Consider the following 17,364-nt stretch of genomic DNA (forward strand, 5'->3'; position numbering starts at 1 on the left):
TTCAAGTCCAAGTCGGCTGAGCTCCTCTTGGGGCGGGGCTTAGAGGCAGACAAGATTACGTCAACACCAGACGAACTGGCAAGAGTGACAGGATGTCTGGCCAATCGAATCGCAGTCTGAATGTCAACACAGTTTATTGTAGCCAATCTGCATTGGAAGCTGCATATTAGATTGACAGTAATTTTCATTCGTTTTGGAAAAGAAAATCAAACTGAAACACCAGTCATACACTGATTAATTTCATATATTTTAATTTTAGTGTTCAAAAAGAGTAGTAACATGCTCTGTTTCAAGGATATGTACCGCACATGGGTGGGCTTACTGGGCTATAATTAAAATCTTCTTTCATTTAATATTATCTAACGCAGTACATTTGTTCTAACTTTACCACAGCCTCATTTGCTTGTCTACTCTGATGCCAATAGATTAATGCCACCTTCCTGTGGTTTTAACGATGACATAACAATGTCTTAAAAGCCGCATGACTGTTCTGTGACCCAGAGAAAGAATAGCTTCTTCTATGTCTGAAGATATATAGCCTATATGATTTTCTACAATGTACACACATTTCAGACTATCATTGCAGATCATGATATTTTTGTAAAAACATGTCTGTAATAGGTTGCAGGCCTACTTGCTCAAGTTAAATATGTGTTACTTTAGACTAGAGCAGGTATTCACAAACTGGGGTACGTATTCCCAGGGGTACGCACAATGCCGTCGGGGGTACGCCAAATAAAAATGTGATTCACATTTTTTTTGCACATTTTCCAACAGAGCTATACATTTGAGTGAGTTTTTTTTCCTTGCCTGAGTAGCCTCGTTTCGCTGTCAAAAATCAAATTTAACCATCTAGTGTTCAGCGAAATAACACAATGTCAAATACAGGTAGCCTAGTGAAATAATGAACATCCAATCACATTAACCGTTACACTCTCGCGGGAATTCCACTAACAGGCCTTATGTAGCCAAACGTAGCTGCTGCTCATATTGGTATCTGTACTGATGGCGCAAAAGCCATGACAGGGAGACATAGTGGAGTGGTAAACGCGTATGCAAGCAGTTGCTCCCGACGCAACTTGTGTACACTGCAGCATCAACCCGAGAGGCTCTTGCTGCCAAGGGAATGCCTGACAGCTTGAAAGATGTTTTGGACACTACAGTGAAAATGGTTAACTTTGTTAAAGCAAGGCCCCTGAACTCTTGTATTTTCTGCACTATGCAATGATATGGGCAGCAACCATGTAACGCTTTTACAACATAGAGAAGTGCGCTGGCTATCAAGGGGCAAAGTATTGACAAGTTTTTTTTACTGACCATAATTTTCACTTGTCTGACCGCTTGCATGATGACGAGTTTCTCACACGGCTGGCCTATCTGGGTGATGTTTTTTCCTCGCCTGAATGAACCCGAATTTACGATTACAGGGACTCTCCGCAACTATATTCAATGTGCGGGACAAAATTTAGGCTATGATTAAGAAGTTGGAGCTCTTCTCTGTCTGCATTAACAAGGACAACACACAGGTCTTTCCATAATTGTATGATTTTTTTATGTGCAAATGAACAAGTTTACGGACAATGTCAAATGTGTTATAACAACGCACTTGAGTCAATTGGGTGCGCAATTACGCAGGTACTTTCCCGAAACGAATGACAAACAACTGGATTTGTTATCCCTTACATTTTATTTAAATCAGCAGCCACTGCCAGATTTCTGGATTGGGCTGCGCTCAGAGTATCCTTCCTTGGCAAATCGTGCTGTTAAGACACTGATACCCTTTTGCAACCACGTACCTATATGAGAGTGGATTCTCGATCCTCACTAGCATGAAAACTAAATACAGGCACAGACTGTGTGGAAAATGATTTAAGACCGAGACTCTCCCCAATACAACCCAACATTGCAGAGTTATGTGCATCCTTTCAAGCACACCCTTCTCATTAAACTGTGGTTAGTTTTATATGTAAGATGGTTAAATAAAGAGCAAAATTATTGATTATTATTATATTATTATTTGTGCTCTGGTCCTATAAGAGCTCTTTGTCACTTCCTACGAGCTGGGTTGTGACAAACTCACTCATTCTTATGTTTAATAAATGTATCATATAGTGTGTGTTTGGCAGGCTTACAATGATGGCAAAAAAACATTTGAGAGTGCGCTGAACCTGGTGCTAGCTTGAGGTTGTCACGCCCTGGCCTTAGTTATCTTTGTTTTCTTTATTATTTTAGTTAGATCAGGGTGTGACATGGGGGATGTATGTGTTTTGTATTGTCTAGGGGTTTTGTATGTTTATGGGGCAGTGTCTAGTCTAGGTGTTTGTATGTCTATGGCTGCCTAGATTGGTTCTCAATTAGAGGCAGCTGTTGATCATTGTCTCTGATTGGGAACCATATTTAGGCAGCCATATTCATTGGGTATTTCGTGGGTTATTGTCTATGTTAGTTGCCTGTGTCTGCACTATTTGTTTATAGCGTCACGTTCGTTGTTTTGTAGTTTGTTTAAGTGTTCTTCATTTTCAATAAATAGAAGATGTATTGTTATCACCCTACGCCTTGGTCCTCCTCTCTTCCACCATATAACGATCGTGACAGAGGTTGAATGTTTGAAGGGGTACAGGACTATAAAAAGTTTGGGAACCACTGGACTAGAGGAATAGCTGCCCTCCAACAAATATGGCAATACAAGGCAAGTTTGCATTGATGAGCTCTTGGGACACCAAAAAAATGTAGTATGATGCACTTGATTATTTTATGGATTTAAATGAAATATGTAACATTTTGACTGCTGACAAAATACACTTGGGGCGTATTCACTAGGAACCAAATGTAAGAAAACAGGCAGAAACGGGGAGGGACTAACCTGAATTTGTCAAATAAGAAGAAAAAAAAATCCTTTGCAAAACATTTTGCTATGGTTTACAATGGTGTGCCCTAATGAATACACCCCAGCCCAGGGTCTGACAGAATGGAACGGCCGTGTCTTGGTTGTATAGTATTTCCTAATTGATGTATCTGTATTGCAATGGATGTCAAACCATCTCTGTCATGCCATATTTATACACACAACATATTTGCACATGTAGTATAAACAACCATCATCTTTTCTCTTTAAGGCCAGTAAAGACCACAAGTGACGTCAACGTTGCTTCAACCGAACATCAAAACTATATATTTTTAAGCTATTTAGTGTGCCATTTGGGATGCAGATTTTGTTTATATATGATATATACACACAATGTCTAGACCATTTCAATTTTTACGTTACAGCCTTATTCTAAAATAGTTTTTTTTTTATCCTCAATCTACACACAATACCCCATAATGACAAAGCGAATAGGTTTTTGCAAATGTATTAAAAATAAAAAAACAGAAATACCTTATTTACATAAGGTGCATCCTCTTTCCATTGATCATCTTTGAGATTTTTCTACAACTTGATTGGGCATGATTGAAAAGGCACACACCTGTCTATATAAGGTCCCAAAATTGACAGAAAATGTAAGAGCAAAACAAATCCAAAAGGTCTAAGGAATTGTCCGTAGAGCTCCGAGACAGGATTATGTCGAGGCACAAATATGGGGAAGGGTACCAAAACATTTCTGCAGCATTGAAAGTCCCCAAGAACACAGTGGCCTCCATCATTCTTCATTGGAAAAAGGTGGTTCCTAACAAGACTCTTCCTAGAGCTGCCGTCCAGCCAAACTGAACAATCGGGGGAGAAGGGCCTTGGTCAGGGAGGTGACCAAGAACCCGATGGTCACTGACAGAGCTCCAGAGTTCCTCTGTTGCGATACGAGAACCTTCCAGAAGGACAACCATCTCTGCAGCACTCGACCAATCATGCCTTTATGGTAGAGTGGCCAGACGGCAGCCACTCCCTCAATAAAAGGCACAGCAGCCCGCTTTGAGTTTGCCAAAAGGCACCTGAAGGACTCTCAGACCATGAGAAACAAGATTCTCTGGTCTGATGAAGCCAAGACTGAACTCTTTGGTCTGTATGCCAAGCGTCGTGTCTGGAGGAAACCTGGCACCATCCCCTCTGAAGAATGGTGGTAGCAGCATCATGCTGTGGGAATGTTTTTCAGCAGCAGGGACTGAGACTAGTCAGGATTGAGGGAATGATGAACAGAGCAAAGTACAGAGAAATCCTTGATGGAAACCTGCTCCGGAGCGCTCAGGACCTCCGATTGGGGCGAAGGTTCAACTTCCAACAGGACAACAACCCTAAGCACACGACAACGCAGGTGTGTCTTCGGGACAAGTCTCTGAATGTCCTTGAGTGGCCCAGCCAGAGACCGGTCTTGAACCTGATCTAACATCTCTGGAGAGACCTGAAAATAGCTGTGCAGCGACGCTCCCCATCCAACCTGACAGAGCTTGAGAGGATCTGCAGAGAAGAATGGGAGAAACTCCCCAAATACAGGTGTGCCAAGCTTGTAGAATCATACCCAAGAAGTCTTGAGGCTGTAATCGCTGCCAAAGGTGTTTCAACAAAGTGCATTTCCAAAAATGTCTAAAAAAACTGTTTTTGCTTTGTCATTATGGGGTATTGCGTGTAGATTGGTGAGGGGAAATCCTTTTCCGAATAAGGCTGTAACGTGGAAAATGTGGAAGAAGTGAAGCGGTCTGAATACTTTCAGAATGCAATGTATATAGCAATTGAGCCTGGAGACGAGGTCGTTTCCCCACTGTTTTCTGACCAGGTAATAGTAGTTCCTACCGGTGATGTCAAACTCAACAAAAAGACGGCATACATCAACATATTTTGATACGGTTTTAATCTGCGACCGGATTCAATTTCCCGGCCATCCTCACACTGTTGTTCCTACCGTAAGGTTTTCACCTATGGAGCTCCGCCCAAGCAGGGCATTTGATTGGTTTGACGTATTGTGATGTGTCACTAATTTACAATGGTTTTCCACACCTTTTTAGCTATTTCCAGCCAAAGGATGTGTCCCTTTGCTCAGTTGGTGGATTGTGCAGCCATAGTGTGTGTGTCCCCCGCATGCGTGTCTCTGCTGGGACAGCTTTAGAGATTCCTGCTTTTCTACAACCAAGACAGCCATGACTGCAATTATTTCACATAGAAGTTTACTTCCAATGAAGAAGACTTTGTTAATAACATGTATTAAATCATATGAAACGATGTCATTCAAATAAGTTGACTTACCCACATAAGTATACCTGGATGCACATGTATCAACTTGGAAACATGGTTTGCTTTGTTTGGGCTAATGGCTAATGGCTTCTATCTGAGCGTGTGGTAATTGTCTGCAATTCACACCTCCCAGTATAGATGGTGATGATTATCATAACGCTCGGTGCTCTGCCCCTCTTTTCCGCCAAACATTCCTTTGTTCTTTGAGCAGCTTTGCTGCGTGAGCCAGGCGGGGGAGAGCAAATATAGCGCTGCTCAATTCATGGCCATGTCGCCGACGCAGGCAGTATCTCCATTTCAGTCTGCGGCATCATTATTTTTGACAGCTTGGGAAAAAATGTGGCTATGAAACCTGCGTTAACAGACAAGAATTCGCCATTGGCTGATGAGTTGCCTTGCCTGAGTTCCGAATGGGCAGCAGAATGCGCCCATAGACCTCGACGACGTATAACATCCTGGGCTCTATTTTAAACAAATCTAATGCAATGGTAAATCTTAGCACTAGCGGTAGCGTTATAGGTTCAGGGGTGTGTCAGAAATATTTGTGCTATTTTCACAACCGGAATTATGGGCGCAGTATTTAAGAAATATGGATTTTTTATTTAACCAGGAAGTCTAGTTGAGAACAAGTTCTTATTTACAACTGCGACCTGGCCAAGAAAGCAAAGCAGTGCGACAAAACAAAAACAGAGTTACACATGGAATAAACAAACATACAGTCAATAATACAATAGAAAAAGTCTATATACAGTGTGTGCAAATGAGGTAGGAAAAAGGGAGGTAAGGCAATAAATGGGCCATGGTGGCGAAATAATTACAATTAAAACACTGGAGTGATAGATGTGCAGAAGATGAGTGTGCAAGTAGAGATACTGGGGTGCAAAGTAATAAAATAACAGTATGGGGATGAGGTAGTTGGATGGGCTATTTACAGATGGGCTATGTACAGGTGTAGTGATCTGTGAGCTGCTCTGACAGCTGGTGCTTAAAGCTAGTGAGGGAGATATAAGTCTCCAACTTTAGTGATTTTTGCAGTTCGTTCCAGTCATTGGCAGCAGAGAACTGGAAGGAAAGGCAGCCGAAAGAGGAACTGGCTTTGGGGGTGACCAGTGAAATATACCTGCTGGAGAACGTGCTACGGATGGGTTCTGCTATGGTGACCAGTGAGCTGAGATAAGGCGGGGCTTTACCTAGCAGAGACTTAGAGATGACCTGGAGCCAGTGGATTTGGGGTCCAGTGAGTGGCTCGGTGGGCTGGAGACACGGCGATTCAGGCAGCTAGCAGGCTGGGGCTAGCAAATTAGCAGAAGGGCCTTAGAGGGACGTCACGACGGATTAAGTCTGTTGTAGCCCCCTCGTGCTGTTACGTTGGCAGACCAGTCGTCGTGGATCAGCAGGGCTCCGTGTGGTAAAAGGGTCCAAGCCAATTGGCAAAATAGGTATAGTGGCCAAAGAATTTGTCCAATGGGCCTCATAAGCTAACGATATGCTCTAGACATCTAGCAGGCCGTGGCTAGCAGATGGGCATTCAGGAGACGTGGCAACAGAGGAGCCAGATTGAAAAAACCCCTCGGGCGAATTACGTCGGTAGTCCAGTCGTGATGGGTTGGCGGGGGTTCAGGCCAATTAGCAAAATAGGTATTGTAGCCCAAGGAGTGGCTGATGGACCTCTACGGCTAGCCGGGAGATGGGCCTAGTAAAGGCTAATTAGTTACTGTGTCGGGACAGAGACGTTAGCCAGGAGTGGCCACTCAGATAGCAGCTAGCTAGCTGCGATGATCCAGGTGAAAAGGTTCAGAGCTTGCGGTAGGAATGGAGAAAAATAAGTCAGATTTGCTCTGGTTTGAGTCGCACTGTGCAGACTGGCGAGAGTTGTCCGGGCTAAAGGTAGCTGATGACCGCTAGCAGTGGCTAGCTGACTACTAGCTAGTTAGCTGGCTAGCTTCTGTTGGGGTTCTGGTTCAAAAGTAAAGAAAATAGCAGATCCATACCACATTGGGTGAGGCGGATTGCAGGAGAGTATGTTGAAGTTGAGGTTAAGAAAAATATGCAAAGAAAAAAGATATATACACGGGACACGACAAGAACAAAAGTAATCTGACTGTCACGCCATCTTGGATTACAATGTTGAGCCAGTAGCTGGCGGTGTCACGAAAGGGCTGGGTTTTGATAAAAAAAACAAGTTGTGGGTCTGTTGATACTTGGCCACTCACTGGACAATCAGAATGTGCTCCATGGCTAAATATGTTGTTGCTTTAAGTTGTGTACTTAAGGTCTTTTATGTATTGCGTTGTTGTCAACTCCAATTCCAATGTTAGTTGGTTACCACCTATTTCATTAAATAAGCTGCCCCATATTCGGAAAAACACTGTTAAACATAGCCTACAGAATTCACAGTGATATAAAGGTTAGGCCTACTGGAACTTGCGGTCTGGACATGACAAACAGTCAATAAGCAAGATTACATTTACTAGGCTGATAAGGCCTAAAAGGCCTTTTTTTGATCAAATGCTAATAAAAACATAACTTGTTTAAATAGGCTGTCTAAATACAGTTACAGGCACCATAATTTCTCCCCTGGGTGTATAATATAGACAAGGCAACTTAGACAACTATGGAGGGTTTTACGCACATCCAAACTTTTCATAGGAGCTGGATAAAGATTAAATATAAAGAGAATGGGGGAAATGTCCACTCACCGTTATTCTCCTCGCAAATGTAATATTTTATATACATAATGGCACCATCTTACAGATCATATTTGTACTTTTCCAGAAATAGCAGACGAAATTGCATTGCAATCGAGCTATGTACCTTCTCACCATGAGGGAGGACAGCTCATAATAATCTCTGGAATGGAGTAAATGGAATGGTATCAAACACATGGAAGCCATGTTATTAATTACACTTTAGATGTTGTATCAATACACCCAGTCACTACAAAGATACAGATGTCCTTCCTAACTCAGTTGCCGGAGAGGAAGGAAACCGTTCAGGGATTTCACCATGAGAACAATGGTAACTTTAAAACAGTTACAGAGTTTAATGGCTGTGATGGGAGAAAATTGAGGATGGATCAACAACATTGTAGTGACTCCACAATACTAACCTAAATTACAGAGTGAAAAGAAGGAAGCCAGTACATAATAAAAAATATTCCAAAACATGCATCATGTTTGCAATAAGAAACTAAAGTAAAACTGCAATAAATGTGGCAACGAAATTAACTTTATGTCCTGAATACAAAGCATTATGGTTAGGGCAAATCCAACACAACACATCACTGAGTACCACTCTTCATATTTTCATGCATGTTGGGGGCTGCATCATTTTATGGGTATGCTTGTCATCCGCAAGTACTAAGGAGTTTTTTTTAGGATAAAAATAAAATGAATAGAGCTAAGCACAGGCAAAATCCTAGAGGAAAACCTGGTTCAGTCTGCTTTTCAACAGACACTGGGACACAAATTGAGCTTTCAGCAGGACAATAACCGAAAACACAAGGCCAAATATACATTGGAGTTGCTTACTAAAACGACATTGAATGTTCCTGAGTGCCCTAGTTACAGTTTTGACTTAAATCGGCATGATAATCTATGGCCAGACTTGAAAATGGCTGTCTAGCAATGATCAACAACCAACTTGGAAGAGCTTGAAGAATAAAAAAAAGTATAATGTGCAAATATTGTACAATTCTGGTGTGCAAAGCTCTTAGAGACCAGAAAGACTCACGGCTGTAATCACTGTCAAATGTGATGCTAACATGTATTGACTCAGGGGTGTGAATGCTTAAGTAAATGAGATATTTCTGTATTTCATTTTTCACTTTGTCATTATGGGTATTGTGTGTTAAATCAATTGTTTAATGTTTAATTTAGGCTGTAACACATTTCATTTTTAAAGAAGTAAAGGGGTATGAATAATTTCTGAAGGCACTAAGCATTCTCACGTAGGTGTTCCTCTTTTCCAGGTGGGAGAGGGCAGTGTGGAGTGAAATAGAGATTTTGTCATCTGTGGATTGTAAGAAAAACTTTTATGCTCATATATGCTTGAAGCCAAGATAGGCCTTTATATCTATGCATTAGCTTTTAGTAACAAAAGGCAGAGCAAATGAACTTATATTACAAGTGTGTTTGCAAGTATGTTGCACAACCTGCTTCTGGCATGCCAGACTAATGTTTCCACTTACAGCCAAGAAAACAGGAACTGGGTCAACCGCAGAGGTCTAAGGGACTTCATCTTGTGATGACATATCTGCTGATGCCTGGAAGACACACAGACACACACACCCCACCCACGCACATTCACACTCAAACACAGAGAACCACACACACTGCATTAATACCTAATAGAGCTTCTAGGGATCCTAAGCTTATCAACATTGTGCACACACGGCAGTTGGGAAATTCAAAACAGACATTAAGCAAGGGACATTCTTCAACAACAATGGTGGACCAATAAGCATGGACTACGCCCGGACCAGAGCCAACCAGAGGACCAGGACTTCAAAGAATCAACCTACTTTCTGTACTGTATATAATCTGTAATCAACCTGTTTTAGGGGCTCTCCTCTTTTAGCTCACTCGGAGTTCTTAGACGGAGCCCGCATGCGCAGTACCAAATATATTTACTCTGAATAAACTGCTGATTGTTAAACTTTAACTCCTCGTCTGAGTCGATCCTTGACCGACTCGCTCACCTGTGCACCTCACCTTTTATCAACAGAATCTTGGTAGCAGAGGATGGTTGACTAAAGACCCATAAAACGTGAGAGTGCGGGAGCGATTTGGTGAAAGGACGGCTCAAGGAGACAGACGAGCCAATTCGGGGGAGGACAACAATTCTGCTCAACTCGGGAAACTGATCTCTGGTCGACCACTAAAAAGGTAAGCAAAACCTGTTAAAACAAACTTTGCACATTGTCGTATAGTCCAACACCAAATTTAAGATCAGTAATACCGAGTGTGAGTATGAATTTTGTGTAAATTTATTACTAAATTCCACCAAGCAGTGAAGTAAACATATGTGGTAAAATACAATGTTAGATGCAACAGGCTAATTTTGTATGTACAATTAAGATGAAACAGGCTTAATTTGTATTGTTTGTAAAATTAAGATGAAACAGGCTTAATTTGTATTGTTTGTAAAATTAAGATGAAACAGGCTTAATTTGTATTGTTTGTAAAATTAAGATGAAACAGGCTTAATTTGTATTGTTTGTAAAATTAAGATGAAACAGGCTTAATTTGTATTGTTTGTAAAATTAAGATGAAACAGGCTTAATTGTGATACGGATATGTACAAATAGGATGAAACAGGCTTATATTGTACACCTAGGGTGAAACAGACCTAGAAGAGATACTATTCAGACAGTTCGGCAGCGTTCCGATGAGGAATAGATCTGTGATATGTACAACTAGGATGAAACAGGCTTATGTTGTGCACCTAGGGTGAAACAGACCTAGAAGAGATACTATTCAGACAGTTCGGCAGCGTTCCGATGAGGGATAGATCTGTGTTTTGAATATGACCAACAGTTTCGGTAATACAAGGACAAGGTGATTTACATACCATAACTTAGCTCATGACTGGTTAAATGTGTTGTAGAGTTGCTACCTGAGTTCACGAGGTATACGAATGAGGCATATTGTTAATTGGTAAACCAACAGACTGGCTGTGACCGGTGAGGTTTTAACTGTACACAGCGTCTCACAAGGGTTTAATTGGGTTGCATGTCTCGTTAAACTCTGGGTATACGACGGAGGAGCTCTGAGATAAGACAGAGTACGAGTAATTGTTTCTCCAAGAATACATCGCTGTCTCCAAGCAGTGACGGGCTAAGTATATTCAGATAGTCGTAATCATCTACCACTATGGCAACTTCGCAACCTCTAAAGCTTAAATTTAACGAGTATCTAGACCAGCGTATGCAGGAAAGGTCAGGGGGAAAAGTACAGTGGAAAGAGTGTAAGAAAGTGTGGGAAGGGTTAAAATTGAAGTGGACACAAGCAGGTTATCTGGTAGGGGGAACGCCAACCAGGGTTCAGCTGAACACAATGGAAGGAGAGCTAAGAGAGGGGAAGCAGAGTGCAAGGGACAGCGAAGTAGACCTAAATAGACAGCACGTATTTAGGAAGGAAGGGACTAAGCAGAGAGAGACAGCAGAGGCTGAGTTGAAAATAGGCACTTGGGCTATCGAGGAGATCCGAAGATACCAAATGACAAAAAAAGCGGAAGTAATGGCAGTAGTCACTGACATAAAAGAGGGAGGAGACCCCACAACCCCACCAGCCAACCCAGACGAAGGACAACCACCCAACCAGCGCCTCTATCCAAACCTGCCAGAAGAATACAGACCCCCACCCTACTCGCCTCCCTCAGGCTCACCACCAGCTACTATACAGGCCCCTGTACTAACCCTGAGAGGGGGTGTGGTGAAGGGGGAAGTGGCAGTGCGCCTGACGGAGGGAACAATCGATGTTGTGGATCTGGAGCCCCCTGGCGTTCTCTACTCCATGGACACTGGGAATTTGGGTTCCCCTGGAGGACGATCAACAAGCAACCCATTTATTTTTTCTGAGGAGCCAAGACTGCTGTCACGGCTCACTCCGAACCCCAGGACACAGGAAGAACCACTGGGGAACAATGACTTTCAGATATCGGGATCTTTTTCACATCAAAGAACTACAGCTCTCAGCAGGATCATATGAACACTCAGTTTGGGGACAGAGGGGAGCCACAAAAGGGATGGATGACCTCTGGCGTTCCCATGATGGAAGATTAGTAGCACCAGCTAATCTCTGCCCAGAACTGATTCGAGAAGCGCACGGCCTGACACATGAGGAAAACTGAAGACCCTACAAAAAATTTCCTATGTATGGTGGCATCCATACATGAAGGAAATGACTGATTTGTTTTGCGACAGTTGCACTATCTGTGGAAATTACAACCCAAAGAAACCATACCAAACACCAATGGGTCATTACCCGGTACCCAATGCCTGTTTTCAAGACATCAGCATAGATTACACAGACATGGGAGCAGAGCAAGTGAAAGGGGGAAAGAGGTATTTGCTAGTAATGGTAGACAGATTCTCCAAATGGGTAGAAGCAATCCCAACAGCCAAAGAGGATGCGAAGTCTGTCATTAAGTGGCTACAAACGGAACTCATACCTAGGTATGGGGTCCCGCGACAAATCAGATCCGACAATGGGTCCCACTTCTCCAATCAACACCTGAGACAGGTTGAGGAGAGGTTTGGCATTACACACAAATTCGGTTCGGTGTATAAGCCGCAATCGCAGGGACTTGTGGAACGCTGTAACCAAACTTTGAAAGCTAAGATAGCTAAGGTTTGTGCAGGGACAAAATTGACGTGGGTGGAAGCCCTGCCCCTGGCACTGATGGCCATGAGGTCCTCACCAGGTGCAGGGACACATCTTTCACCCCATGAGATAATGACAGGCCGAGTGATGCCTGGGCCGCCAAGAGAGGGAGGTCATATGCCCCCTCTTGATGTCCACCAGATAGGAATGTCTGACTATGTAAAGAAACTGACCGAATTATCTGCAGCTCTCTCCATACAGATACACCGTGTCGCAGAGGGGGAGCTGACGGATGACCAGGGACAACCAAGGGTAAAGGTTGGAGACTGGGTAAGGATCAAGGTCCACAAAAGAAAGTGGGCAGATCCCAGGTGGACTGGACCGTACGAAGTGAAGGAAGTTACTTCACACTCAGTCCAGGTCAAAGGTAAATCGGGCGCACCTTGGCACCACCTGACTCACTGTACACCAGCACCAGCACCTGACAGAACACTGACTGAAGTCAGAAGCGACTTGATCGCATCTAATTCGGCTACAAATTCGGTACGCCCTGACAACTGAAGAATGTGGAGACGACTCCACTCCTCAGGTGCCAGGGAGGGCCACCCATGGTCTAGACAACAGAGAACGCCATGGAGTAGATTAGGATGTTCTCTTCCAATGTTTGTACTGTTTATGATAACCTCGGGTTGCATAGTAGGAATAATGCTTTGGGCTTTTGAACACATGGCTAATAATGCAGCCAAGACATCTGAAGGTGCCAACTCTACATCCAACGATACTAAGCCGAGTTTTAACTTTAGTATGCCCAGGCACATAGTACGCAAAAGACACACTGAACCTAGTCAACCCACATGTGCCCCAGCACAGGTTAGGAGCACTACTTTATGCGTGCCAGCCAATATTACAATTTCCACTGATTTAATTTGGGAAACATTGGGAAGTTCACACGTGATTAAAAAAAAGGGGGTACCTGGCCAGCGCTTACAGCCATAACGATTGGTATATGACGGTAGGCGATTCCCACAGAGAATGGTCGTGGAAAAAACCTCGTGTCCGAGACAGGGACTGACTGGTCTGACTATACCACCTCTAAGCTAGGAACATCGTGGAGAAGGTCGTTGAAACTGGTTAGGATTGAAAAAGGTCTCAGGTTGGTCATCCGTAATAGTTCACATACCGGGTGCCAGGGTTTTATGCTTGCCCTTATGTAGCGTGCACTTCTACCCCGGTGTTCTGGAAAATCCAAATATGTCTGATTAATGGAACAAGGGCAAGGGCCATCACTGTGAGAACTGATATTAATCAACCTCTTACCATACCCAGCATGACACTTAGCCCAACCACTCCAGACGATGCCATCCTGACTGCAACTGGTGTCTCCGGCCTTACCAACAACTGGCTCCTGTTGACAGAGGAAGCAGGAAGGATGGCTCATCAAAGTTGTATGGTATGTATGGGCGCCAGGCCTCTCCTTCGAATTGTGCCAGTAGCCATTTCTTTACGATGTATATTCCCTGTCATGAAATTTACCAATCCATCCCCAAATTGCACCCAATGGGATAAGGTTTACCCCGTGGTCCAGAGCAGACAGACACCTATCTTCTCCTCAGATGTGGCTGAGGGAAACTTTACATGTGTCAACATGTCGCTGGGACCCCCTTATCTGGGAAAGATACCCGAACAATGGTGTAAGAACACTCACCGTCCTGGAGCACCCTTTAAGGTAGTGGCTAGAGCAGATGTGTGGTGGTGGTGTGGAGGTAATAGGCTGTTGTCACGATTCCCTCCTAACTCATCTGGTTTATGTGCCCTAGTGTCTTTGCTCCTTCCCATTACAGTCCATCCCATGAGTGTGTCTGAACTCATGTCCCAAGTGGAAGAGGCAAAGTTGAGCCGACCCAAGCGAGAGGTGCACCCCACTGCTGAGAACCCGACCTACATTGATGCTATTGGGGTACCCAGAGGGGTGCCGGATAAGTACAAGTTAGTGAATCAAGTCAATGCAGGACTTGAATCGTCCATATGCTGGTGGTGCACCGTTAATAAAAATGTTGATCGGATAAATTATATCCATTTTAATGTACAACGTTTAGGCAACTGGACTCAGCAAGGGTTTGAGGCAGTCCATGGTCAACTATCAGCTACCAGCCTTATGGCTTTCCAGAATCGTATCGCTGTAGACATGTTGTTGGCAGAAAAGGGAGGTGTTTGCTCCATGTTTGGGGAACACTGTTGCACGTTCATTCCTAACAATACGGCCTCTGATGGTAGTCTGACAGTAGCACTAGAGGGACTGAGGACTTTGAATGGTAAAATGAAGTCCCACTCCGGCATCGACTCCTCTATGTGGGATTCTTGGATGAATGTGTTTGGCAAATATAAAACCTTGATTTCCTCAATCCTAGTTTCTATCTCCGTCTTTGCAGCAGTTCTTGTTCTGTGTGGTTGCTGCTGCATACCATGCATACGATCCTTAATAGATAGGCTCATTACCAAAGCCATTGACCCCCATAGCACGGCGCAGATGTTCCCATTATCAGAGGATGTTTATGACGACCTAGGGACGGAAGCAGAGTTCATAAGTATGGACTGTGCTGTTGACTGATTGGTCACGTCTCTGAAGAGACGTGAAGAGAGGGAATAATCAAAACTTTTCTCTGAAAAGTTTCTTTCCAGACAGTTAGTCACGTCTAGGAAGACGTGAAGAGAGGGATTTGTAAGAAAAACTTTTATGCTCATATATGCTTGAAGCCAAGATAGGCCTTTATATCTATGCATTAGCTTTTAGTAACAAAAGGCAAAGCAAATGAACTTATATTACAAGTGTGTTTGCAAGTATGTTGCACAACCTGCTTCTGGCATGCCAGACTAATGTTTCCACTTACAGCCAAGAAAACAGGAACTGGGTCAACCGCAGAGGTCTAAGGGACTTCATCTTGTGATGACATATCTGCTGATGCCTGGAAGACACACAGACACACACACCCCACCCACGCACATTCACACTCAAACACAGAGAACCACACACACTGCATTAATACCTAATAGAGCTTCTAGGGATCCTAAGCTTATCAACATTGTGCACACACGGCAGTTGGGAAATTCAAAACAGACATTAAGCAAGGGACATTCTTCAACAACAATGGTGGACCAATAAGCATGGACTACGCCCGGACCAGAGCCAACCAGAGGACCAGGACTTCAAAGAATCAACCTACTTTCTGTACTGTATATAATCTGTAATCAACCTGTTTTAGGGGCTCTCCTCTTTTAGCTCACTCGGAGTTCTTAGACGGAGCCCGCATGCGCAGTACCAAATATATTTACTCTGAATAAACTGCTGATTGTTAAACTTTAACTCCTCGTCTGAGTCGATCCTTGACCGACTCGCTCACCTGTGCACCTCACCTTTTATCAACAGGATCCATGACCAGCCTTTCAAAGCATTTCATGTCTACAGATGTGAGTACTTTGGGGCGATAGTCATTTAGACAGGTTTCCTTGATGTTCTTGGGCACAGGGACTATGGTGGTCTGCTTGAAACATGTAGGCATTACAGAATAGGTCAGGGAGAGATTGAAAATGTCAGTGAAGACACTTGTCAGCTGGTCAGCACATTCTCTGAGTACGCGGTCTGGTTATCCGTATGTGAATGTTAACCTGTTTAAAGGAATTACATCGGCTACGGAGAGCGAGATCACACAGTTGTACGGAACAGCTGGTGCTCTCATGCATGGTTCAGTGTTGCTTGCCTTGAAGCGAGCATAGAAGGAATTTAGCTTGTCTGGTAGGCTTGTGTCAGTTGGCAGCTCATGGCTGGGTTTTCCTTTGTAATCTGTGATAGTTTGCAAGCCCTGCCACATCTGACGAGCGTCAGAGCTGGCGTATTAGGATTCGATCTTTGTCCTGTATTGACGTTTTGTCTGTTTGATGGCTTGTCGGAGGTTGTAGCAGATTTTCTTATAAGGGTCCAGATCAGTGTCCTCTCCTTGAAAGTGGCAGCTCTAGCCTTTAGCTCAGTGAAGATGTTGCCTGTAACCCATGGCTTCTGGTTTGGATATGTACGTATGGTCATTGATGCAGTTATTAATGAAGCCGGTGACTCGTGTGGTAAACGCCTCAATGTTATCTGAACATATTCCAGTCTGTGTTAGTGAAACAGTCCTGTAGTTTAGCATCCACATCCTCAGACCACTTCACTGGTACTTCTTGTTTGAGTTTTTGCTTGTAAGTAGGAATCAGGAGGATAGAGTTAGGAGGGCGAGGGTGAGATTTCTATGTGTATGTGTGTGTGAATTAAAGGTGTTTTACAATTTTTTACCTCTAGTTGCACAGGTGACATGCTGGTAAAAATTAAGTTTGACAGATTTCAGTTTCCCTGCATTATAATCAATGACCACTAGGAGCGCTGCCTCTGGATGTGCATTTTCTAGATTGCTTATGGACCTATACAGCTCGTTCTTAGTGGTAGTATCAGTTTGTGGTGGTAAATAGACAGCTACGAAAAATATAGATGAAAACTCTCTCGGTAAATAGTATGGTCTGCAGCTTATCATAAGGTATTCTATCTCAGGCGAGCAAAACCTTGAGACTTCCTTAAAATTAGAGATTGCTCACCAGCTATTGTTAACCAAGAGACACACACCTCCACCCTTAACCTTATCCGAAGCTGCCTTTCGGTCTTAACGATACAAAAAAAAACAGCTAGATGTATAATATCCATATCTTTGTTCAGCCACGACTCCGGAACTCGTCCAGTTTGTTCTATAAAGATTGTACGTTTGCCAATAGAACAGAGGGTAGAGGCAGATTACTTACTCGCCAAAGGGTAGAGGCGGATTACTTACTCTCGTCAGGGAGCCCATTCATTTTCCT

At 43.4% G+C, this 17,364-nt stretch overlaps 1 long non-coding RNA gene across 1 annotated transcript; it reads left to right on the top strand.

Moving 5' to 3' along the window:
* The first annotated feature begins 9,179 nt into the window (after window positions 1-9,179).
* LOC139565739 (uncharacterized) lies at window positions 9,180-15,180 on the top strand. Its single transcript, XR_011672970.1, has 2 exons — window positions 9,180-13,936; window positions 14,054-15,180. It is a non-coding gene; the product is annotated as an uncharacterized lncRNA (long non-coding RNA).
* Window positions 15,181-17,364: the final 2,184 nt, after the last annotated feature.

The sequence above is a fragment of the Salvelinus alpinus genome, chromosome 2, assembly GCF_045679555.1.
Source record: "Salvelinus alpinus chromosome 2, SLU_Salpinus.1, whole genome shotgun sequence".
In the NCBI taxonomy this organism is placed as follows: Eukaryota; Metazoa; Chordata; class Actinopteri; order Salmoniformes; family Salmonidae; genus Salvelinus; species Salvelinus alpinus.